At 39.2% G+C, this 23,233-nt stretch overlaps 1 long non-coding RNA gene across 1 annotated transcript; it reads left to right on the forward strand.

Annotated features, from left to right (window-relative positions):
* Positions 1–8,014: 8,014 nt before the first annotated feature.
* On the forward strand, positions 8,015–22,480 carry LOC111752130 (uncharacterized). Its single transcript, XR_002787132.2, has 5 exons — positions 8,015–11,874; positions 13,574–13,705; positions 14,223–14,392; positions 16,306–16,386; positions 19,314–22,480. It is a non-coding gene; the product is annotated as an uncharacterized LOC111752130 (long non-coding RNA).
* Positions 22,481–23,233: the final 753 nt, after the last annotated feature.

Raw genomic sequence — 23,233 nt, forward strand, 5'->3', positions numbered from 1 at the left:
AACAGGAAGTGGCTCTTAAAATATATGCAATCTATGTGATCATGGACAAGTCACTTAACCTCTCTAAGCCTCAGTTTCCACATCTGTAAAACTGGGTTAGTTTAATATCACTCAAAGCATTTTTGCAGACTTAAGTGCCATACAGACGGAAAATATGCTTAATATTGAGATTAAAGCATACTTCAGATATTTGGCATATGGATGGAAAGTTCTTGGCCCAGAAACTAGTTTGTTGTCAGTAAAACAAACATTTATTTCTTTATGCAGATACTAGAAGTATAATTTAGGAAGTTAGTTCTGAGAAAACTTATTAATTAGTATAATTTTCTGATTAAGGTCAAACCACTTATAGATCAATTAAATAGATTAATAATTTCTCTTCTACAGTCACTGCTCCACTTAATTCTTCAAGTCAAAAATAATTTAAAGTTTATTCCTAAATAGTCTTATCACTCGCTAGCTTTTAAAACCATGTTGCTAATCTCCTCGGAGAAGTTGAAAACCCTAGCTATTTCCCTGTTCCAGAAAACTACATTTAGTAAATATTTTTAATTTGTTTCTAACTTTGTTGCTTAGCAATCTTCTTCGTAAGTGTCTTAGTTACCTAGTGCTGCTGTAACAGAAATAACCACAAGTGGGTGGCTTTCACAAACAGAAATTTATGCTCTCACAGTTTAGGAGGCTAGAAGTCCGAACTCAGGGTGCTGGCTCTAGAGGAAGCCTTTCTTTGTCGGCTCTGGAGGGAGGTCATTGTCTCCTTGAGCTTCTGCTCCTGGGTGATCTTCATGTGGCTTGGCATCTCCCTTCATTTCTGCTTGTCTAATCTGCTCTTTTTTTTTAACTCAAGGCACACTCTACACTAATCATGCCTCATTAACATAACAGAAAACCTATTCCCAAGTGGGATTTTAACCACAGGCATATAGGTCAGGGTTTACAACACACAGTTTTAGGGGACACAATTCAATCCATAACAATAAGCATCTCCCAGGAATGGCCATCAAAAAGTGTTTTAAATCTTTTTTTTTTTTTTTTTACCACTGACCATACAGTTTTCATCTTTCACAATTCTTTACTATCTTTTGATTTATTCTTCTTCCTTAAACAGAAGATTCTGTCAGTTCATTTATATCAAATATCAAATCTTGGATTTATTTAGCAACATCTGTGTTGAAAAACAGATGACATGAGCAGCAACAACAAAAAACAGGTGAGTTGGACTTTGTAAAAATTAAAAACTTTTATGTATCAAAGGACTTTGTCAAGAAGTGATAAAACAACCTATTGAACAGAAGAAAATATTTAGTAACCATGTTTCTGATGAAGGTTTAATATCCAGAATATGTAAAGAACTCCTACAACTCAACATCAAAAAGACAAACAACCCAATTAAGAAATTAGCAAAGTACTTAAATAGACATTTCTTCCAAAAAAGATATACAAATGGCCAATGAGCACATGAAAAGATGATCAACATCATTAGTCATTAGGGAAACGCAAATCAAAACCACAGTGAGATACCACTTCACACCCACTCATATAGCTATTATCAGAAAAACAAAAGCCAGCCAGTGTTACTGAGTGTGTGGAGAAACTTCACGCACTGTTGTGGGGAAAATAAAATGGTCCAGTCGCTGTGGAAAAAATTTTGGTGGTTCCTCTAAAAGGTAAACATAGAATAAACACACGACCCAGCAATTCCATTCCTGGGTATATATACCCCAAAGAGCTGAAAGCAGGGACTCAAACAGATACGCGTAACTAGTATTCATTGCAGCTTTATTCACATTAGCTACAAGATGGAAACAACCCAAGCATCCATCAACGGATGAGTGGATACGTAAATTGTGCAACAGACATGCAATGGATTTCTATTCGGCCATAAAGAGAAACAAAGTTCTGATACATGCATGACATAGATGAACCTTGAAAATATTATGCTACATGAAGTAAGTCAGACACAAAAGGACAAATACTGTACGAGCCCATTTATATAAAAATACCTAGAATCAGCAAAGGCACTGAGACAAAGTTTATTAGTAGCCACCAGGGGCTGGAGGAAGAGTGAGATGGGAGTTACGGCTTCAGGCGCACTGAGTTTCCATTTGGGACGATGGAAAACTTGTGGAAATAGGCTGTGATGATGGTTACACAACAGTGACTATAATTAATGTCACTGAATTCTACACTTAAAGATGGTTAAAATGGCATTTTTTGTTATATTTTACCATAATAAAGTCAAATTAAAAAACAAATTTCTTCAGATCCATTAAAATGTTTTTCAAAGCAAAGAACATTTAAACACTTAGTATTTTTTTTTTAATTTGTATTGTTAAATTGTTAAATACATATCTTACTTATATGGCTTAGTGGTTAAGAGCTACGGCTGATAACCAAAAGGTCATCAGTTCAAAACCACCATGTGCTCCTTGGAAACCACATGGGGCAGTTCTACTCTATCCTATAGGGTCGCTATGAGTAGAAATTGACTTGATGGCAGCGGGGTTTTATGTGTATGTACAGAAAACTGTAAAAGGCAGCGTACAGCTCAAAGAATTTTCACAAATCGAACATACCTATGTAGATGGTGCCCAGGTAATGAAATAAAATAGCACCTTTGAAGGTATCCTTGTGCTCCTTTTCAGGCACTAGAGCCCATTATCCTGACTTTTAACAGCACAGGGCAGTTTTTGCTTGTTATGGGTAAAAAAAATAAAAAAACTTTACATAAATAGAACCATACAGTCTCTACTACTCTGTGTCTGGCTTCTTTCATTCAATATTATGTTTGAGATTTATCCATATCACTGCATGCAATTTTAGATCGTTCATTCTCATTGCTGTGTAGTGTTCCGTCATTGGAATACGCAGCATACATTACTTTAGAAAGAAACAAATTATAAAGTAGGTCAGGTTAAGTTACTGAGACTGATTTGTGTGAGATCTTGTATTTTTCTCTTTCCCCTGCTCTACGCAAGAATCCAGGACTACTCTTTCCTTAGTAATTCTTAATCTCAGGCATTTTACATGACTAAAAACATAAGTACTCCAAAGTCAGTGGCTATCTCAGAAACACCTAGGCCCATTAAAAAAAAAATAACAATAAAATGTAGGAGAGGAGAAAGCAGAGTATTGTAGAGACAAAAAAAAAAAGGGAAAGGTAGATGAGAACACACTCTCAAATTTGGGAAAGGATGTAGGTTTGTCAGCCCTGAGATTGAGCGGGGAACCCTGTCGTTCAACTGAGGTGCCCTTAAGGAAGTAGACTCATAGCGACTCTATAGGGTCGCTATGAGTCAGAATCGACTCAAGGGCAATGGGTTTTTAAGGAAGCAGAACCTGTACATAGACCAAGAGGCAATCATTTGAACACAACAAGGGGATACTGCGTGGTTTAAAGTCAGGAAAGGTGTGCATCAGGGTTGTGTCCTTTCACCATACCTATTCAACCTGTCTGCCAGAAATTGGACTATATGAAGAAGAACGGGGCATCAGGATTGGAGGAAGACTCACTGACAACCTGCGTTATGCAGATGACACAGCCTTGCTGCTGAAAGTGAAGAGGACCTGAAGCACTTCCTGATGAAGATCGAAGACCACAGCCTTCGGTATGGATTACACCTCAACATACAGAAAACAGAAATCCTCCCAACCGGACCAATGAGCAACATCACGATAAACGGAGAAGAGATCGAAGCTGTCAAGGCTTTCATTTACTGGGATCCACAGTCAGCAGCCGCGCAAGCAGCGTCAGGAAGTCAAAGGGCAACGCTTCGGGCGGACCTGCATCCACAGGCCTCTTCAACGCGTTCAAAAGCAAAAACGTCCCTTTGACGGCTAAGGTTTCCCTGACGCCAAGCCATGGTATTTTCAACTGCCTCGTATGCATGTGAAAGCTGGACAATGAATGAGACTGAAGAATGGACGCACTTGAATTACGGTGAAGAACAGTGACTATGATGGACGGCCAGAAGAATGAACTCATCTGTCTTGGAAAAAATGCACCCGGATGCTCCTTGGAAGGAGGATGGCTAGACTTCATCTCACACACCCTGGACACGTTATCAGGAGGGGCCAGTCTCTGGAGAAGGACATCATGTTTGGGAGAGGGTTAGCAAGAAAGAGGAAGACCCTCAGTGAGATGGACAGACACAGTGGTTGCAGCAAGGAGCTCAAACACAGCCACAACTGCGAGGGTGGCACAGGACTGGGCAGGGTTCTGTGTTGTTGTACACAGGGTTGCTGGGAGCTGGAACCGACTCAGTGGCACCACAACAAAGGAAGCAGAAAGAACCCAGGAGAAATGATTGTTGTAAAGAGCAAATAGGGAGGCTGTGTCTTCAGCACCAAAGCTTTTCTATCAGCAAAAATATCCGGACTCCACATGTCACATGGAAGTGGAGACTCTCTACATAAACGGGCAACTCTGGATATAGAAAAAGAAAATGTCAGCAGTAACCACAATAGAGTGAAGGTCAGAAACCTTTTGTCTGTTTTGGAGGCAACACAGAAGTTTCCTGCGTTCTCATTCTGCCGCAAGAAAATACAGGTTTCTAGTAAAGAAAAAAATTAGGTTTCCTACCAGCCTGGCGAGATGGGGGCTTAAGGTGAGTTTTAATTTGATCTATAAATAAAGTTCTTGCATACCTGAGTTTGTAGGCTAAGATTCATACTGGGTACTTCAAGGTATTTTGCCTATTCTTCTGGTTTTTCTGGTAGACATACATCCTAGGTTTGTCAATCAGTGTACATGGAGTGGCAGAGAGAGGAAATTCCTTGTAGCTTTTTTTTTTTTTTGAGATGTAATCATCTACCTGCTTGTCAAGGTAAAGCATTGAAAGGTCACATTTATTGTTTGCTCTTCCCCCAATCTGAATCGATCGGGAATTCCTCATATACTGTGACAGTGTTTTGTCAGTCTGAGATTTCAAAGCTAGTTTTTATTTTTATGCTTCCTTACAGGTGTTACGGAAACCATGGTGGCGTAGTGGTTAATAGCTACAGCTGGTAACCAAAAGCTTGGTGGTTCAAATCCACCAGGTGCTCCTTGGAAACCCTATGGGGCAGTTCTACTCTGTCCTATAGGGTCACTATGAGTCGGAATTGACTTGACAACAATGGGTTTGTTTTGGGGTTTTTTTGGCTTATAGATATTATAGCGACCGGATGGGAGAGACTGCTACTTGAGTTGTTAAGCTTGATGACATTTTAAACTCATCATGAGATCCCAGAACCCAAATAGATCTCATTAATATTTATCCAGGTATATACCATTTCCAATGATTTTTATCCATTCCTAAAGATCTAAATTTCCCTTTGATATCATTTCGTTTCAGCCTGAAAAACTTCCTTTAGCATTATTTGCAGTTCAGGTCTGCTGGCAATGAAATCTTACAGTTTAAAAAAAAAAATTATTTCACCTTTTTTTTTTTTTATTGTGCTTTAAGTGAAAGTTTACAAATCAGGTCAGTCTCTCATATAAAAATTTACATACACCTTGCTATACACTCCTAATTGCTCTCCCTCTGATGAGATAGCACAGTACTTCCCTCCACTGTCTCTCCTTGTATCCATTTGGGTAGCTTCTGGCCCCCTCTGCCCTCTCATCTCCCCTCCCGACAGGAGATGCCAACATAGTCTCATGTGTTGACTTGATCCAAGAAGCTTGTTCTTCACCAGTCTCATTTTCCATCCCCTATTCCAGTCCAATCCCTGCCTGAAGAGTTGGCTTTGGGGATGGTTCCTGCCCTGGGGTAATAGAAGGTCTGGGGTCCATGGCCTCCAGGGTCCCTCCAGTCCTAGTCTGACCATTAAGTCTGGTCTTTTTATGAGAATTTGGGGTCTGCATCCCACTGCTCTCCTGCTCCCTCAGGAGTTGAGTTCCCTGTCAGGGCTGTCATCGGTTGTGGCCAGGCACCACCTAGCTCTTCTGGTCTCAGGCTGATGTAGTCTCTGGTTTACGTGGTCCTTTTCATCTCTTAGGCTCACAATTATTTTGTGCCTTTGGTGTCCTTCATTATTCCCTATTCCAGATGGGTTGAGACCCACTGATGCATCTTAGATGGCTGCTTGTTAGCGTTTAAGACTGCAGACACCACTCTCCCAAGTAGGATGTAGAATGTTTTCTTAATAGCTTTTCTTATGCCAATTGACTTAGATATCCCCTGAAACCATGGTCCTCAAACCTCCCCTTCGCCCCCCGCTATGCTGGCCTTTGAAGTGTTCAGTTTTTTAAGATAACTTCTTTGTTTTTGGTTTAGTCCATTTGTGTCGACCTCTCCTTTATTGTGTATCATCTTTCCCTTCACCTAAAATGAAACTTATCTACTGTCTGATTAGTGAATACCCCTCTCCCTCCCTCCCGCCCTCCCCCCTCTTGAAACCTTCAAAGAGTATTTTCTTCTCTGCTTAAAGTGTTTCTCCAGTTCTTTTAATAGTGGTCTTATACAATATTTGTCCTTTTGCAATTGACTGATTTCACTCAGCATAATGTCTTCCAGATTTCTCCATGTTATGAAATGTTTCATGGATTCAACATTGTTCTTTATCGACGTGTAGTATTCCATTGTGTGAATAACCAGTTTACCCATTCATCCGTTGATGGGCACTTTGGTTGCTTCCATCTTTTTGCTATTGTAAACAGTGCTGCAGTGAACATGGGTGTGAATATATCTGTTCGTGTAAAGACTCTTATTTCTCTAGGATATATTCCAAGGAGTGGTATTGCTGGATCGTATGGTAATTCTATTTCTAGTTTTTTAAGGAAGTGCCAAATCGATTTCCAAAGCGGTTGTACCATTTTACATTCCCACCAGCAGTGTGTAAGGGTTCCAACCTCTCCACAACCCTTCCAACATTTATTATTACGTGTTTTTTGGATTAATGCCAGCCTTGTTGGAGTGAGATGGAATCTCATTGTAGTTTTGATTTGCATTTCTCTAATGGCTAATGATCGAGAGCATTTCCTCATTTATCTGTTAGCTACCTGGATGTCTTCTTCAGTGAAGTGCCTGTTCATATCCTTTGCCCATTTTTTTAATTGGGTCTTTTGTCTTTTTGTGGTTGAGTTTTAGCAGAATCATGTAGATTTTAGAGATCAGGTGCCGGTCGGAGATGTCATAGCTGAAAACTTTTTCCCAGTCTGTAGGTAGTCTTTTTACTCTTTTGGTGAATTCTTTGGATGAGCACAGGTGTTTGATTTTTAGGAGCTCCCAGTTATCTGGTTTCTCTTCGGCATTTTTAGTAACGTTTTGTATTCAGTTTATGCCTTGTATTAGGGCTCCTAACGTTGCCCCTATTTTTTCTTCCATAATCTTTATCAGTTTAGACTTTATGTTTAGGTCTTTGATCCATTTTGAGTTCGTTTTTGTGCATGGTGTGAGGTATGGGTCTTGTTTCATTTTTTTTGCAGATGAATATCCAGTTATGCCAGCACCGCTTGTTAAAAAGATTATCTTTTCCCCAGTGAACTGACATTGGGCCTTTGTCAAATATCAGCTGCTCATATGTGCATGGATGTATGTCTAGATTCTCAATTATGTTCCATTGGGCCATGTATCTGTTGTTGTACCAGTACCAGGCTGTTTTGACTACTGTGGCAGTATAATAGGATCCAAAATCAGGTAGAGTGAGGTATCCTACTTTGTTCTTCTTTTTCAGTAATGCTTTACTTATCCGGGGCTTCTTTCCCTTCTATATGAAGTTGGTGATTTGTTTCTCCATCTCATTAAAAAATGTCATTGGAATTTGGACTGGAATTGCATTGTAAATATAGATGGCGGTAACATAGACATTTTTACAATGTTAAATCTTCCTATCCATGAGCAAGTTATGTTTTTCCACTTATGTAGGTCCCTTTTGGTTTCTTGCAGAGTACCTTGTAAAAAAAAAAAAATTGTAGTTTTGTTTATATAGGTCTTTTACGTGTCTGATTAGATTTGTTCCTAAGTATTTTATCTTCTTGGGGGCAACTGTGAATGGTATTGATTTGGCGATTTCCTCTTCAATGCTCTTTTTGTTGGTGTAGAGGAATCCAACTGATTTTTGTGTTTATCTTGTAACCTGATACTCTGCTGAACTCTTCTATTAGTTTCAGTAGTGTTTTTGAGGAGTCTTTAGGGCTTTCTGTGTGTAAGATCATGTCATCTGCAAACAGAGATACTTTAACTTCCTTACCAATCTGGACGCTCTTTATTTCTTTATCTAGACTAACTGCTCTGGCTAGGACCTCCAGCACAATGTTGAATAAGAGTAGTGATAGGGGGCACCCTTGTCTGATTCTCGTTCTCAAGGGAAATGCTTTCAGAATCTCTCCATTAAGGATGATGTTGGCTGTTGGATTTGTATAAACACCCTTTATTATGTTGAGAAATTTTCCTTCTATTCCTATTTTGTTGAGAGTTTTTATCATGAATGGGTTGTTGGACTTTGTCAAATGCCTTTTCTGCATCAATTGATAAAATCATGTGGTTCTTGTCTTTGGTTTTATTTATATGGCGGATTACATTGTTTTTCTAATACTGAACCATCCTTGCATACCTGGTATGAATCCCACTTGGTCATGGTGGATGATTTTTTTGATATGTTGTTGAATTCTACTGGCTAGAATTTTGTTGAGGATTTTTGCATCTATGTTCATGAGGGAAATAGGTCTGTAATTTTCTTTTTTTGTGCTGTCTTTAGCTGGTTTTGGTCTCAGGGATATGCTGGCTTCACAGAATGAGTTAGGGAGTATTCTATCCTTTTCTGTGCTTTGAAATACCTTTAGTAGTAGTGGTGTTAACTCTTCTCTGAAAGTTTGGTAGAACTCTGCAGTGAAGCCGTCAGGACCAGGGTTTTTTTTGTTGGGAGTTTTTGATTACCTTTTCAATCTCTTTTTTTGTTATGGGTCTGTTTAGTTGTTCTACCTCTGTTAGTGTTAGTTTAGATAGGTAGTGTGTTTCTAGGAATTCATCCATTTCTTCTCGGTTTTCAAATTTGTTAAGAGTACAATTTTTTGTAGTAATCTGATATGATTCTTTTAATTTCAGTTGAGTCTGTTGCGATATGGCCCCTCTCATTTCTTATTTGAGTTGTTTCCTTTCCTGTATTTCTTTAGTCAGTCTGGCCAATGGGTTATCAATTTTGTTAATTTTTTCAAAAAACCAGCTTTTGGCCTCGTTACCTCTTTCAATTGTTTTTCTGTTCTCTAACTCATTTAATTCTGCTCTAATTTTTATTTGTTTTCTTCTGGTGTCTGACGGTTTCTTTTGTTGTTCTCTTTCTATTTGTTCAAGTTGTAGGGACAGTTCCTTGATTGTGGCTCTTTCTTCTTTTTGTTTGTGTGCATTTATCGATATAAATTGACCTCTGAACACTGCTTTTGCTGTGTCCCAAAGGTTCTGATGAGAAGTGTTTTCAGTCTCATTGCATTCTATGAATTTCTTTATTCCCTCCTTAATGTCTTCTATAACCACTCTTTTTTGAGCAGGGTATTTTTCAGTTTCCAAGTATTTGATTTCTTTTTGCTGTTTTTTCTGTTATTGATTTCCACTCTTATGGCCTTATGGTCTGAGAAGATGCTTTGTAATATTTCGATATTTTGGATTTTGCAAAGGCTTGCTTTATAATCTAATCTGCGGTCTATTCTAGAGAATGTTCCATGTGCACTAGAAAAGAAAGTATATTTGGTTGCTGTTGGGTGGAGTGTTCTGTATAAGTCTATGAGTTCTAGTTGGTTGATTGTAGCAATTAGGTCTTTCGTGTGTTTACTGAGCTTCTTAATGGATGTCCTGTCCTTCATTGAAAGTGGTGTGTTGAAGTCTCCTACTATAATTGTGGAGGTGTCTAACTCACTTTTCAATGCTGATAGAGTTTGTTTTATTTACCTTTCAGCCCTATTATTGGGTGCATAAATATTTAATATGGTTATATCCTCCTGGTAAATCGTCCCTTTAATCATTACGTAGTGTCCTTTATCCTTTGTGGTGGATTTAACTTTAAAGTCTATTTTGGCAGAAATTAATATTGCTACTCCTGCTCTTTTTTGATTGTTGTTTGCTTGATATATTTTTTTCCATCCTTTGAGTTTTAGTTTGTTTGTGTCTCTAAGTCTAAGGTGTGTCTTTTGTAGGCAGCATATAGATGGATCGTGTTTTTTTATCCAATCTGCAACTCCCTGTTTCTTTATTGGTTCATTTAGTCCATTTACATTCAGTGTAATTATAGATTTTTTTTTTATGTGTTTAGTGATGTCATTTTGATGCCTTATTTTGTGTGTTGTTGACAAATTCATTTTTCCACTTACTTTTTTGTGCTGAGAAGTTTTTCTTTGTAAATTGTATGTTCCTCATTTTCATAGTAGTTGAATTTATTTTTGCTGAGTTGTTATGTTTACCTTGGTTTTTATTTTGAAGTATGGAATTGTTAGACCTCTTTGTGGTTACCTTAATATTTACCCCTATTTTTCTAAGTAAAAACCTATCTTGTATCGTCCTATATCGCCTTAGTTTCCTCTCCATATGGATGATCTATGTTTATTTAGTCCCTCTTTTTTGATTCTTGTAATCTTTTACATAATGACATCAATGATTCCCTGTTTTGAGCATTTTTAAAAATTATTCTTATTTTGTTTTTGTGATTTCCCTATCTGAGTTGGTATCAGGATGTTCTGTTTTGTGACCCTGTGTTGTGTTGGTATTTGATATTATTGCTTTTCTGACCAAAGAATTTCCTTTAGTAATTCTTGTAGCTTTGGTTTGGTTTTTGCAAATTCTCTAAGCTTGTGTTTATCTGTAAATGTCTTAATTTCACCTTCATTATTTGAGAGAGAGTTTTGCTGGATACATGATTCTTGGCTGGGAGTTTTTCTCCTTCAGTGCTGTATATATGTCATCCCATTGCCTTCTTGCCTGCATGATTTCTGCTCAGTAGTCCAAACTTATTGTTATTGATTCTCCTTTGTAGGTGACTTTTCGTTTTTCTCTGGCTGCTTTTAAAATTTTCTCTTTATCTTTGGTTTCGGCAAGTTTGATGATGATATGTTTTGGTGATTTTCTTTTGGGATCTATCTTGTATGGGGTTCGATGAGCATCTTGGATAGATATCCTTTCATCTTTCATGATGTCAGGGAAGTTTGCTGCCAACAGATCTTCAACTATTCTCTCTGTATTTTCTGTTATCCCTCCCTGTTAAGGAGCTCCAATCACACGCAAGTTATTCTTCTTGATAGAGTGCCACATGGTTTTTAGGGTTTCTTCATTTTTTTGAATTCTTTTATCTGATTTTTCTTCAAATATATTTGTGTCAATTGCCTTATCCTCCGTCTCTCCAACTCCACATTCCAATTCCTCGATTCTGCTCCTGACTTCCTAATGAGTTGTCTAATTCTGTGATTTTATTGTTAATCTTTTGAATTTCTGAATGCTGTCCCTCTATGGATTCTTGAAGCTTATTAAATTTTTCCCTATGTTCTTGAATAATCTTTTTGATTTCTTCAACTGCTTTATCAATGTGTTCCTTGGCTTTTTCTGTAGATTGCCTTTTTTCATTTCTGAGGTCATCCCTGATGTCCTGAAGTATTCTGTATATTAGTTTTTTATATTCTACATCTGGCAATTCCAGGAATGTATCTTCATCTGGGAAAGATTTTGATTCTTTGCTTTGGGGGTTTGTAGAAGCAATCATGGTCTCCTTCTTTATGTGATTTGATATCGACTGCTGTCTCCGAGCCATCTATAAGATATTGTAATGATTTTATATCTGCTCACTGAGTCTTATCTTCTTGTTTTGTTTTGTTTCAGTACACCCAGATGGGCTACTAGATTGTGCTAACTTGATTGATGAAGCCTTTGAATCACTTGTGTCCTGTTACCAGCTGGTTTGAGCTGTCACCAGGTATATGAGCCTATGAGTCCATTCACTATTCTTGAATAGAATCAGCTCAGGTGTCACCTAGTGTGTGGTTTAGGCTCTCACTATCTTAGAGGAGTAGTGGTGATGGTTGTATAAACCAGTTTCTAGTAGCAGCAGAGGGTCACAGTCCAAGGAGGGCAGGGTGCTGACAGCCTTCCCCCAAGTGCTAGTGAGGAAGGAGCATCTATGTTCTGTAGCGCGCTCTGGTGGGTGGGCTCTGCGGCTGTAACTTAGGCATCCAATGCTTGTACCTCTAAAGACTGGTAGGCGTCACTATCCTCAGACCCCTTTAGCAGGTGGCTAGGTGGTGTGGATGGAGCCTCAGCCCTCAGTTCCCTGCTGTGCATCAGTGAGGGCTCTGTTTAATAGGTAGGGCAGTATCAGGCCTCCAAAACTTGCCTTTCTACTGCTCAGCTACAACAATTACAGTCAGATCTCTAAAAGAATTGCCTTTGCATTAAAATACCCACCTGGTTCCATGTAAGGGTGAAAGTCAAAGACTGTGGATCTCTTGTGCCTGGATGGAGCTGGTTCTGTGCTGTTATTCTGGTTTAGAGAATCAGGAAAGGATCTTCCCCCTGATTGTTACCTGCTGCTTTTCCAGGCCAGGAGAATGGGTTAGGAACCCCCCCCCCCAGAGTACTTTGCTCTCTGGCCCAGGGAATTCCAATATTAATGAAGCCAGCTGGGGCAGGGAGGGGGATGGATCAGATAGATAGGAGAGAGTAGCTCGGTAAAATAGACAAAATCACTTATCTTGTTTGGTGTGGACTGTTTTATCTGAGATTCCAGAGAGGTGTGCAGCCTGTGTGTGCTGGCTGTGTCCCTGCTGAGATTGCCTTAGGGGGTTAGGGCTACATCCCTGCTTGCCCTGTCTCCAGAAGCGACGATCATCCCCATGGCTCTGGACCCAAGGCTCCACAAGGGTTCAGGTCTGGGGAGATGCTTGCTGGGCTCCAGAACCGGTTGGTGCCTCAGCGCGCGGATTCTCACTCCCCCGGGGGCTCAGGGTTGGGGTGTGGCACACTGGCCTCTGGGACCGGCCGCTGCTTCAGCATGCGGCTTCTCGCTCCCCTGAGGGCTTGGGGCTGGGGGCGCGGTACACCAGTCTCCGGGACTGCCCGCTGCTTCAGTACGCGGATTCTCTCTCCCCTGATGGCTCAGGGCTGGGGCGCAGCCTGCTGGTCTCCAAAACTGTCGCTACCTCAGCGCGCGGTTTCTCACTCCCCTGTTACTCAGGTCAACTCCTTAGTTCTGTGTTTGATGGTCAGGGTTCGTAGATTGTCATGTACGCAATCGATTCACTTGTTTTTTTGAGTCTTTGTTGCAAGAGGGTTCAGCGGAAGCTTCTGCCTAGTCAGCCATCTTGGTCCCACCTCCTCACCTACATTTTTAAAGGGAATTTTTGCTGGATATAGTATTTTGGCTTGTAAGGTTTTTTCATTCAATATTTTAGATGTTGTTCCACTGTCTAGTAGCCTCCATAATTTCTGAGGAAAGCCTGTTGTTATTATTAGCTGCTGTCAAGTTGGCCCCCAACTAATGGCCCCTCCTTGAACAACAGAATGGAATGACGCTGGAACCGTGACATCCATGTGATTGGTTGTGGACCAGACTGTTGGGACATATAAGGTTTTCACTGGCTGTTTTCCAAAGTAGATCACCAGGACTTTCTTTCTAGTCTGTCTTAGTCTGGAAACTCCACTGAACCTGTCCAGTCAGCATCAGAGCAACACACAAGCCTCCACTGCAAGATGGGTGTTGGCTACACATGAGGTGCGCTGGAAACGAGCTCAGGTCTCCTGCACGGAAGGTGAGAGATCTACCACTGAACCACTAATGCCCCCTATTCGAGTCTATAGTGTTACAAAGTGTTGTTTTCCTATAGGTAATGTGTTGTTTTTCTCTTTATCTTTGGTTTTCAGCAGTTGGTGTATGACACTACTACATGTAGTTTTCTTCATATTTATCCTGTTCAGGGTTCAATGAACTTAGGAAGTTTTCAAACCATTATTTCTTTAAACAATTTTTTCTGCCTCATTTCCCCTGTCTCCTGTCTTTCTGGGGCTTGTCTTGTAGGACTTGTTTCCACATTTCCCCCTCTCTATTAAAAAGAAAAAGAAAAAAGGCTTCATGGAAGTGCCTCGACTAAAACCTTAAAAAATGTCATGTAATCTCACCCCTCACTTGAAAGTGCTTCCTTTCACCTGTAACTCCAAGGAGATTAAGCATAGGAAATGGCAATCTGCAGAGAAATCTGCCATGGAAAAACAGATATTCAGATGATACAGACACGTTTCTTCCACATAAACTTGGACATATTTTGGTAGGCCAGCAGTGTATGATCCGGCTTTAGGACGATGCCTGAGGAGTTTGGTGGGAGTGGAGGAAGAGGAGCAGAGAGAAAAGCATCGTGTGCATGTGATGAACACACTCTTCAAGTGCAAAACAAGTAACTGGACTGGGGTGCAGATGTTCACCATCACAGATTCGAGTCTTGGTATGATTGCTCTGAACTGAAAAGTACTAACTAAGCATTTTCAGCGTAAAAGGACAACTATTCTGTATTCGCACATCCTCCAATCTCATTCCAGCATGAGTCTTGGAAAACTAATTTTCACTCTTTGAAATCATAAATTTTCTTTTGCTTGCCACATCTCTACAGATATTTGTACTAATAATTATCAACATAAGGCAGATTCCCAAAATGCGAAAATAAATCATATCTCCACTTTCCCACTTCTCCATTAATCATGATACCAGTCACTTCTGTGTCATTTTTCCTCTGACTCTATTGTCCAGAGCTGGGTCTTCACCAGTTAAGACTGTGTCCTTCCAGCCGCGGCAAACAGCCAAAAACCAGCCTCTCTGCTGACTCTCACTGCCCTGGTGGGTTTGATTTGCTAGAGTGACTCACAAAACTCATGGAGACTGCTTATACTTACGGTTACCCATTTATTATAACCAGAAAGGATATAAGTGAAGAGACACATCAGGCAAGGTTGGGAGTGAGGTCCTGGCACAAAGCTTCCACTGTCCCCATGCCGCCCTCTCCTGTGCATGGATATTCTTGCCAATCCAGGAAGCTCCCAAACATCCACATTCGGGGTTTTTATTGGCTCACTGAAGTGTCAGTGACTGGGCCCCCAGTGCAGTCAATGACTGACTGAATCACTGAAGATGCATGACTGATTCTATCATTTCCCACCCCACCTGCTTCCTAAAGCTTGCACGTGTTTAAGTGTTATCTGGCTATTTAAGAAAACAAAAGGCACCTTGATTGTTGGCAAATTTCAAAGGTTATTTTTAGGAACCAGAGACAAAAGGCCAAATCAAGCTCTTCATCCCACAATACCAAATTGGAAACTGATATACAATTTAGGCTACCCAGTATTTCATGATATTAGTTTTATTTCTATACTATAATTAAAAGCTATTTGTTTAGAAAATTTTGGAGTACTAATTGATTATTCCAATGTGCTTGGACTATTTTACACAATTTGCTTCTGTGAAGGTCTATTCCAGTAGTTTCAAAAGACTGGTGAGACTGGAAAGCTCAATATGTAAATCAAATATCTGGGCATTAAGGAAGAGATGTTGGAAGAGGGAATTTTAGACCTCTACCACTTCATTCCCCTTCCATATCTCCTGAGGCCCCTTTCCCCCACGTGTCCTAGTATTACCCCTTTAAAAATCAGCTGATCAAATCAAGGTAAATGACTCCATCATTTGCACATATTTTAATAAAAAGCTCTTTGGGGGAAACGTTAAGGCATACAAGTGTCTTACTGGAGATGTCTGTCAAAAGATGACGTAGTACACAATCTATATAAAATGTTTTCCTTTAAAAAACTAGGAGAATAAAATTTGATTAAATTTTTCTGTCTATCCTAGAAATTATACAGTTGATCATATATTTCACAGTAGCTAACTCATGAAAATGGAACACTGGTGGCACAGTGGTTAAGAGCTCGGCTGCTAACCAAAAGGTCGGCAGTTCGAATTCACCAGCCGCTCCTTAGAAACCCTACGGGGCAGTTCCACTCTGTCCTATAGGGTTGCTATGAGTCTGAATCGACTCCACAGCAACAGGCTTTGATGTAAATACAGGAACAGCTTTGGTTCTTACCTGAAAGTGGCCACAAAGTTCACGGTGGGCCAGCCCAAGACAAAGGATTTCATGGCATTGGTGTTGCCTTCTCCCACTTCCTCCACACAGCTTGCTGTCCACATGTCACTTAACTTTATTTTGTTTTTAATCTTAAAGCTGTTGTTATATCTAGAAAGATAAAAAACAAGCAAGACCTCTTGTTATCTTGTTTAAGTGTTATGGGAACTTCTGTGCTTGTGATAGAAGGAACGGTTTCATTAATCAGGGAATAAGAATGTCTTATTCACTGTTTTTATCTTTAGTGCCCAGCACAGTAAATTGCAACATGGTCGGCTTTTGTTTGCCGAGTTAACCTTGGACCAAGGAAGCCCTGGGAACATCTGGTGAGTTAGTCCTCACGTTTGCATTTATGGCAGCAAACAGCCATAAATGGGCTACTTTATCTTTCTGTATGTTGAGCAGCGAATTTAGATTAAAAATGCAACTTTGAGTTTATTGCTGTTATAAAAAATTTATTTTATAAGTTGCTTACTTCCAAAAACATTTGAGTAGCTGAACAAAATATCAAAAATACATAATTTATTAAAATATCTGTAAGGTTTCTATTTTAAGAGAGATGGACTAGGTAACATAACCTGGAATTATTTAGTGGAATTTATAATACATTTTCCACTGAGTGATTACAAGATTTTCTAGCCTTTAGAAGCAGAGGTTATTTTAAACTTCCTCTCTAGAAATTTTGTTCATACCATTTTGGCTTATATTCTGGCTGAAATGGAAAACCCATAGCCTAAAAACAGGATTCAAAGTTGAAAAAAAAAAAAAAAAAATGAGGCCAGAAAATATTATATTTTAAGTTGGGCTCACACACTTAACATTGACCTCTGGGGACTCAAAAGGTGATCTACTTTATGTCAGCAGTGAAATCACTTTTTAACAATTTCTACCTAATCCCCCTCAGGCTTCTGATCTGGAAACCACCAAATCTCTTGACCCGATTTAATGCTCATGCTAGACTTGGGACTTAGTTCTAAGACACTGGAGAGGATAAAGAGAATGCCTAGGGGATCTTGGGGTGCTTCCTATCATTCAGCACCATGTGTGGAAACACTAAAAGCTAAAATGAAATCAAAGATACCTCATGTGGAAATGTCCCTAAAATGCCTCTGATTCATGGAACATTTAAAGCTAAAACTCCTTAACGGGATTTGTGAAATGAAAAAGGATTTTACGGAACTATACCTGAAGGATAATCTAGACTCCAAGCCCCATTTATGCTTCCCGTAGGGCCCACTGAATTTAAGCATAAGAGAAAAGCGCCTTGTGACACAATGGCTTCTTTCTGTATTTTATTTCAATATTTTTCACACTATTGCTATGAATCTGGAAACCCTGGTGGCGTAATGGTTAAGAGCTATGCTGCTAACCAAAAGGTCAGCAGTTCTAATCACTAGGAGCTCCCTGGAAACCCTATGGGGCAACTCTACTCTGTCCTATAGGGTAGCTATGAGTTAGAATCGACTCGACAGCAATGGGTTTGGTTTTTTGGTTTGGCTATGAATCTTTACTCTTTTTTTTTGTGAAACAGGTTCAATTACAGATAAAGTTTTATTTCTAGATGGTAACTATTTACCCCATGAACTCACTGCCATCAAGTTCATTCCTATTCATAGTGGCCCTACAGGACAGAGTAGAACTGCCCCACAGGGTTTTCAAGGCGAATCTTTAAGGAAGCAGACTGCCACATCTTTCTCCCCCAGAGTAGCTGGTGGGTTCAAACCACTGACCCTTCAGTTAGCAGCTGAGTGCTTAATCACTGCGCCACCAGGGCTCCCTCTAGCAACTATTTAGGTAATATAAAACTAAAATTATATAACTTTTTGGAAGAAAGTGCACATTTGCTAGTTTTGACATGCACTGACCCGGAAAAAACGTCATTCCAATACTACCCTCTCCCTAGATCAATAAAATGCCAAGATTACTCATTCCCTGATACCAAAACTAAGGAGCAGTCTAAAAGTCCAAACAATAATTTCCATTCTCCTAAAATTTTTTTTATAGTAATATGGCTAATATTTACTGAGAAGTTGCCATGAGCCAGTCACTATTCTAAACACTTTACACATATTATTTGTAAAACAACTGTATGAGGAAGATACTATCTCTACTTTCAGACAAGGAAACTGAGTCTTAGAGAGATTAAGGAACTTTGCGAATGTCAAACAACTAAAGTAGCAGAGCCAGGATCTGAACTTCGGCAGTCTTCAATTCTGAGCTTATACTTTTAACCACTACTCCTTTGTAAAAAGCCCATAAATACTGCCATTCTTAAAAAGCATCTGGATGGAAGTATCTTTCCATCCAGCTTTCCAGAGCTACAAGGCTTTCCGATGGGGCTGGTCTATTTATTATGGAGGTAGGGGGAGAAAGCTCATGAACATTTAAAACAAGTATTCCAATAAAATTTTATATTAAAATGGATTGTCGTGTGGTCAAAACTTGTTTCTAGATTTCTTTTTTTTTAATTGCACTTTAGATGAAGGTTTACAAAACAAACTAGTTTCTCATCAAACAGCACACATTATTCTATGACACTGGTTAACAACCCCATAACATGTCAACACTCCCTTCTCAACCCTGGGTTCCCTATTACCAGCTTTCCTGTTCCCTCCTGCCTTCCAGTCCCTGCCCCAAGGCTGGTGAGCCCCTTCAGTCTTATTTTGTTCCATGGGCCTGTTCAGTCTTTGGCTGAAAGGTAAACCTCAGGAGTGACCTCATTACTGAGCTGAAAGGGTGTCCAGGGGCCACACTCTCAGGGTTTCTCCAGTCTCCGTCAGGCCAGCAATTCTGGTCTTTCTTATTGTGTTTCTCTAGGTTTTTCACTCTCAATCTCCAACAGTATTAGACTATTAGATTATTCCAATAAAGACTATTAGATTATTCCAATAGAAACTGAAAAATATGAATCTAATGTAAAGTGGCTGGAAAGAAAAAAAAAACCTATTTATTTCTACAATATAGTCTCTTACTACAAATTTCTTAAGGTGACAAATGTACTTCTTTGCTTTCCTCTCCTTCAGTGTTTATAATGGAAAGAACACCCAGTGGGAACTGTGGAATATACAGGATTCTAGGCAGATTTCCCCCATTTTAAGATGGAAATGTTTAATGAAATGTTTTAAGGTAGAGCTCATGGGATATTCTGTAAGTATCTGCTAGTAATTCTGATTATGAATTAGTAACCAGACCTTTGCGCGTCTTCATCTTTTTAACCTAAATCGAACTCATTATTATTTCTCTCTTTCTTTAGAAAATAAAATATGAGAATAGCTGTGACTTAAGAGTGTGTGGGGTAAGTATAGTCACTTTCTTTCAGTAAATTCCAAATGGTTGTTCTATGTCTAAAACAGAAGGCAGTAACTTCTAAGTACTTTAATATTTATAAAAGAGATTCTGTCTTAAAAATGAAAATTTTATTGGGAAAATAACTGATTTAGTTTTTCTAATGAATATCAACAGTAGTCCCTGAGGTGCCATGTGGGATTAGTACTTGTTCTAAGATAGTATGGAAGAGAATGACAGTAAACTCAAAACAATTTTTAGTGAACATTATCAAAATCCAGCACAAACTAGAGCAAATATAATACCTTAGCCAACAAAAAGAGGCATTTAAAAACCATCTCTATTATTTCACACACTAAATAAATATGTGGTAGCAAAAACCATTACCACTGAGCCAGTTCCAACTCATAGTGACCCTATAGGACAGAGTAGAACAGCTCCATTGGGTTTTCAAAGAGTGGCTGGTGGATTCGAACTCCCAAACTTTTGGTTAGCAACCAAATGCTTAACCACTACACCACCAGGGCTCCATGTGGTAGCAGGTAAATTATTTATCCCACTTGAATTAATTTCTGTAGTATCAACCTAAGGACTGCAAGTAGTTTCCATCTGGAGTCTGAAGATGAGCTGAAGAAATCTGAAACCTATGGTCTCCCGTTGTGCCCTGTGGCTAACTAGAAAGACTTAATACCAGATTATTTCAACAAATTAAGTGATCCAGGGTACAACCCAATCCTCCATCCAAAGGTGAGAAGTGATAGGGAAGATGTATGTTTGGTACTGTTTCTCCTTGGTGGTTGTTCATTTTGGAAAAACAAAAATTAAGTTCTTTCATATTAAGAAGGATCTGTTACTATATCCAAATATTTGCTATAAGAATGATCAAGTGAGCAAATTCCTGAAAAACTGTGGGGAAAATTTTTGCAAGTTGACAGGATTTAGTAATAATGATTATCTCTTCAATATCAATGCTCTATCTCAAAAGTGTTGGATTTTTGCTCCCCCAAATTAAGTCAGATCACTCACACTTTTTAATATTCCTAATGGATGTATACCCTGTTGCCTTCAAGTTGATTCCAACTCATAGCAACCCAATAGGATGGAAGAGAACTGCTTCCATAGAGTTTCTAAGGAGCAGCTGGTAGATTTGAACTGCTGACTTTCTGGTTAGCAGCCGAGCTCTTAACCACTGCGTCACCAAGGCTCCAATGGATGTATACTTAGTACTTAAAATAATCTTTCATGAAGTAGATCTCTAAAATAAGAACAGCATTACATTGATTGATATAGATCTTTTCACTTCATAAAAACACTTTAGTGGGCATGAAGAGTTATCTCAAAAGCGCTACGTGGAAAAGATTCGTGCACCACTTAGAGGCGAACGGTATTCCGAACAATAAATGACTTTAGGTAAGAAAACAAAGGTTTTCTACTCAAAACATTATCATAATTCCTAAGAAAAAATTCAAAACAGGTGAAGGAAAACACAGCTCTTCCTAAGAACTTAATGTATGTTACAAATAAATAGTCTGCAAGGTCCTAAAGTGCAGAAAACGTGTTATTAAGTTTTTGTTGTTTACTTACCTATAGGCTAAGCACAAAGCTATGTATCTAATGAGTACAATGTGGTACAGGAGAAAGAAGTCAGCCTTTGGAATGAAGGCCTGGATTCAATCTCAGCTCTGCCATTTTCTAGTATATGACTTTGGACAAACCTCCCTGACCTCAGTTTTAATATCCGAAACAACTTCTGTCTCGGGACACTGCTAGGAAAATTAAATGAGACATTTGTGATCTCCTATTGTAATACCAAATGAGCCTTGGTGGTACACTGGTTAAGCGCTCAGCTTCTACCCCAAAAGTTGGCGGTTAGAACTCACCAGCTGCTCTGCCGGAGAAAGATAAGGCAGTCTGCTTTGGTAAAGATTACACAGCCTTGGAAGCCCTGTGGGGCAGTTGTACTCCATCCTATAGGGTCACTGTAAATTGGAATCAACTCGATGGCAATGGGTGTTTTGGTTATTGTAATACCAAGCCCAGTGAACCCAGAATGATAACTCATCTACATTTTTTTAAAAATAATGGTTTGTTTCTCTATTAACAGCCTCCACATAGAGCTTCAAATGGAGCTACTGGAAAGGTTTAGATGGAGACTTTTTTTCTCTGCTCCTCATAACATCACACTCACTTCCAAAACTATATGTGTAGGCATTGTTATTTTTTATTGTTGTTAGCTGACACTGAGTCAGCTCCTACTCATGGTAACCTTGTGTACAATGGAACAAAATGTTGCCTGGTCCTGAGCCATCTTCATGATGATTGGTATGTTTGAGTCTATTGTTGTGGATATTTGTAGGCATTACCTGTATTCAATACACATTCTGAAACTTTTTTTTATCTTTGGTTCTAATTTTTTTTTTTAATATGCAGTTTACTAAGCATTCTATCCACCACCCATCTGCCACTGTGTCGTAGTGTAGCCTGAGTGCTGCTGCGATGCTAGAAGCTATACCACCAGTATCTCAAATACCAGCAGGGTTACCCACGGTGGACTGGTTTCAGTTGTGGTTCCAGACTAAGACAGGCTAAGAAGAAAGGCCTAGGAATCTATTTCTGAAAGCTTGGCAATGAAAATCCTATGGACCACAACAGAATATTATCCAATACAATCCTGGAAGATGACCCCCTAGGTTGGAAGGCACTCAAAATACACAGTGGCTACAACAACAGACTCAAGCATGCCAATGATTGTGAAGATGGCAGAGAACTGGGCAATGTTTCGTTCTGCTGTATGTGGGGTCACTGTGAGACAGAGCAGAGTTAATAGCAACTAATAACAAGATTCTATGCCATTTCTCATTAAATAAATATTTAGTTAGAGCCTTTTACTTATCACAAAGGAAAGACTAATTTAAATGATCAAACAGAAACTAAAAGGCTGAGGAATCTATGAGATTCAGAAGAAAAGAAAGTATTAGGTAATAGACAAAGGAACGACATATTGGGTAAAAGCATAGACTTTGAAATAAGACAGGCCAAGGTTCACACGTGGGCCCAACTAATTACTACCTTTGTGATCTTGGGGGAGCCAACGTCTTCCAGTATCAATTTCTTCAGTAAAATGAGGAAAATACTACTCATAGAACAGTTTTAATGGGTTCAATCAAATATTTAGAATAATAAGTAACACATAACAAGATCCCAATAAATGGTTTCTATTAATATCACTCAGATTAAATGTGTCGTTAGCTGCCATCGAGTTGGCCCTGACTCATGGTGGCCTTATGTGTAACAGAATGGAATGTCCTGTCCTGTGTCATCTTTATTATCACTGGTATATTTGAGTCCACTGTTGAGGCCATCTCACTGAGGGTTCCCCTCATTTTTGTTGATGCTATCCTTTACCAAACATGATGCCATTTTCTAGTGATTGATCTTTCCTGATGACATGTCCAAAGTAGGCTAGTCGAGGTCTTGCCATCCTCGCTTCTAAGGAACATTCTGGCTGTATTTCTTCAAAGACTGATTCGTTCGTTTTTTTGGCAGTCCATAGTATATTCAATTATTCTTTGCCAGTGCAGTTTGAACATATCAATTTTTCTTCTGTCTTCCTTTTTCACTGTACATGTGTCATATGTGTGTGGGGCTCTGGAAATACCTACCTTAGTCATCAAAGTGACATCATTGCTTTTTAAAACTTTAAAGAGGTTGTTTGCAGCAGATTTACCCAATGCAATACGTCATTTGATTTTCTGACTGCCGCTTCCATGGACACTGATTTGTTGGTCCAAGGAGAATGAAATCCTTGACAACTTCAATTATTTTCTCCATTTAACAGGATTTTGCTTATCAGTCCAGTTGTGAGGATTTTAATTTTCTTTATGTTTA

Source organism: Loxodonta africana, chromosome 7 (assembly GCF_030014295.1).
Source record: "Loxodonta africana isolate mLoxAfr1 chromosome 7, mLoxAfr1.hap2, whole genome shotgun sequence".
Lineage (NCBI taxonomy): Eukaryota > Metazoa > Chordata > Mammalia > Proboscidea > Elephantidae > Loxodonta > Loxodonta africana.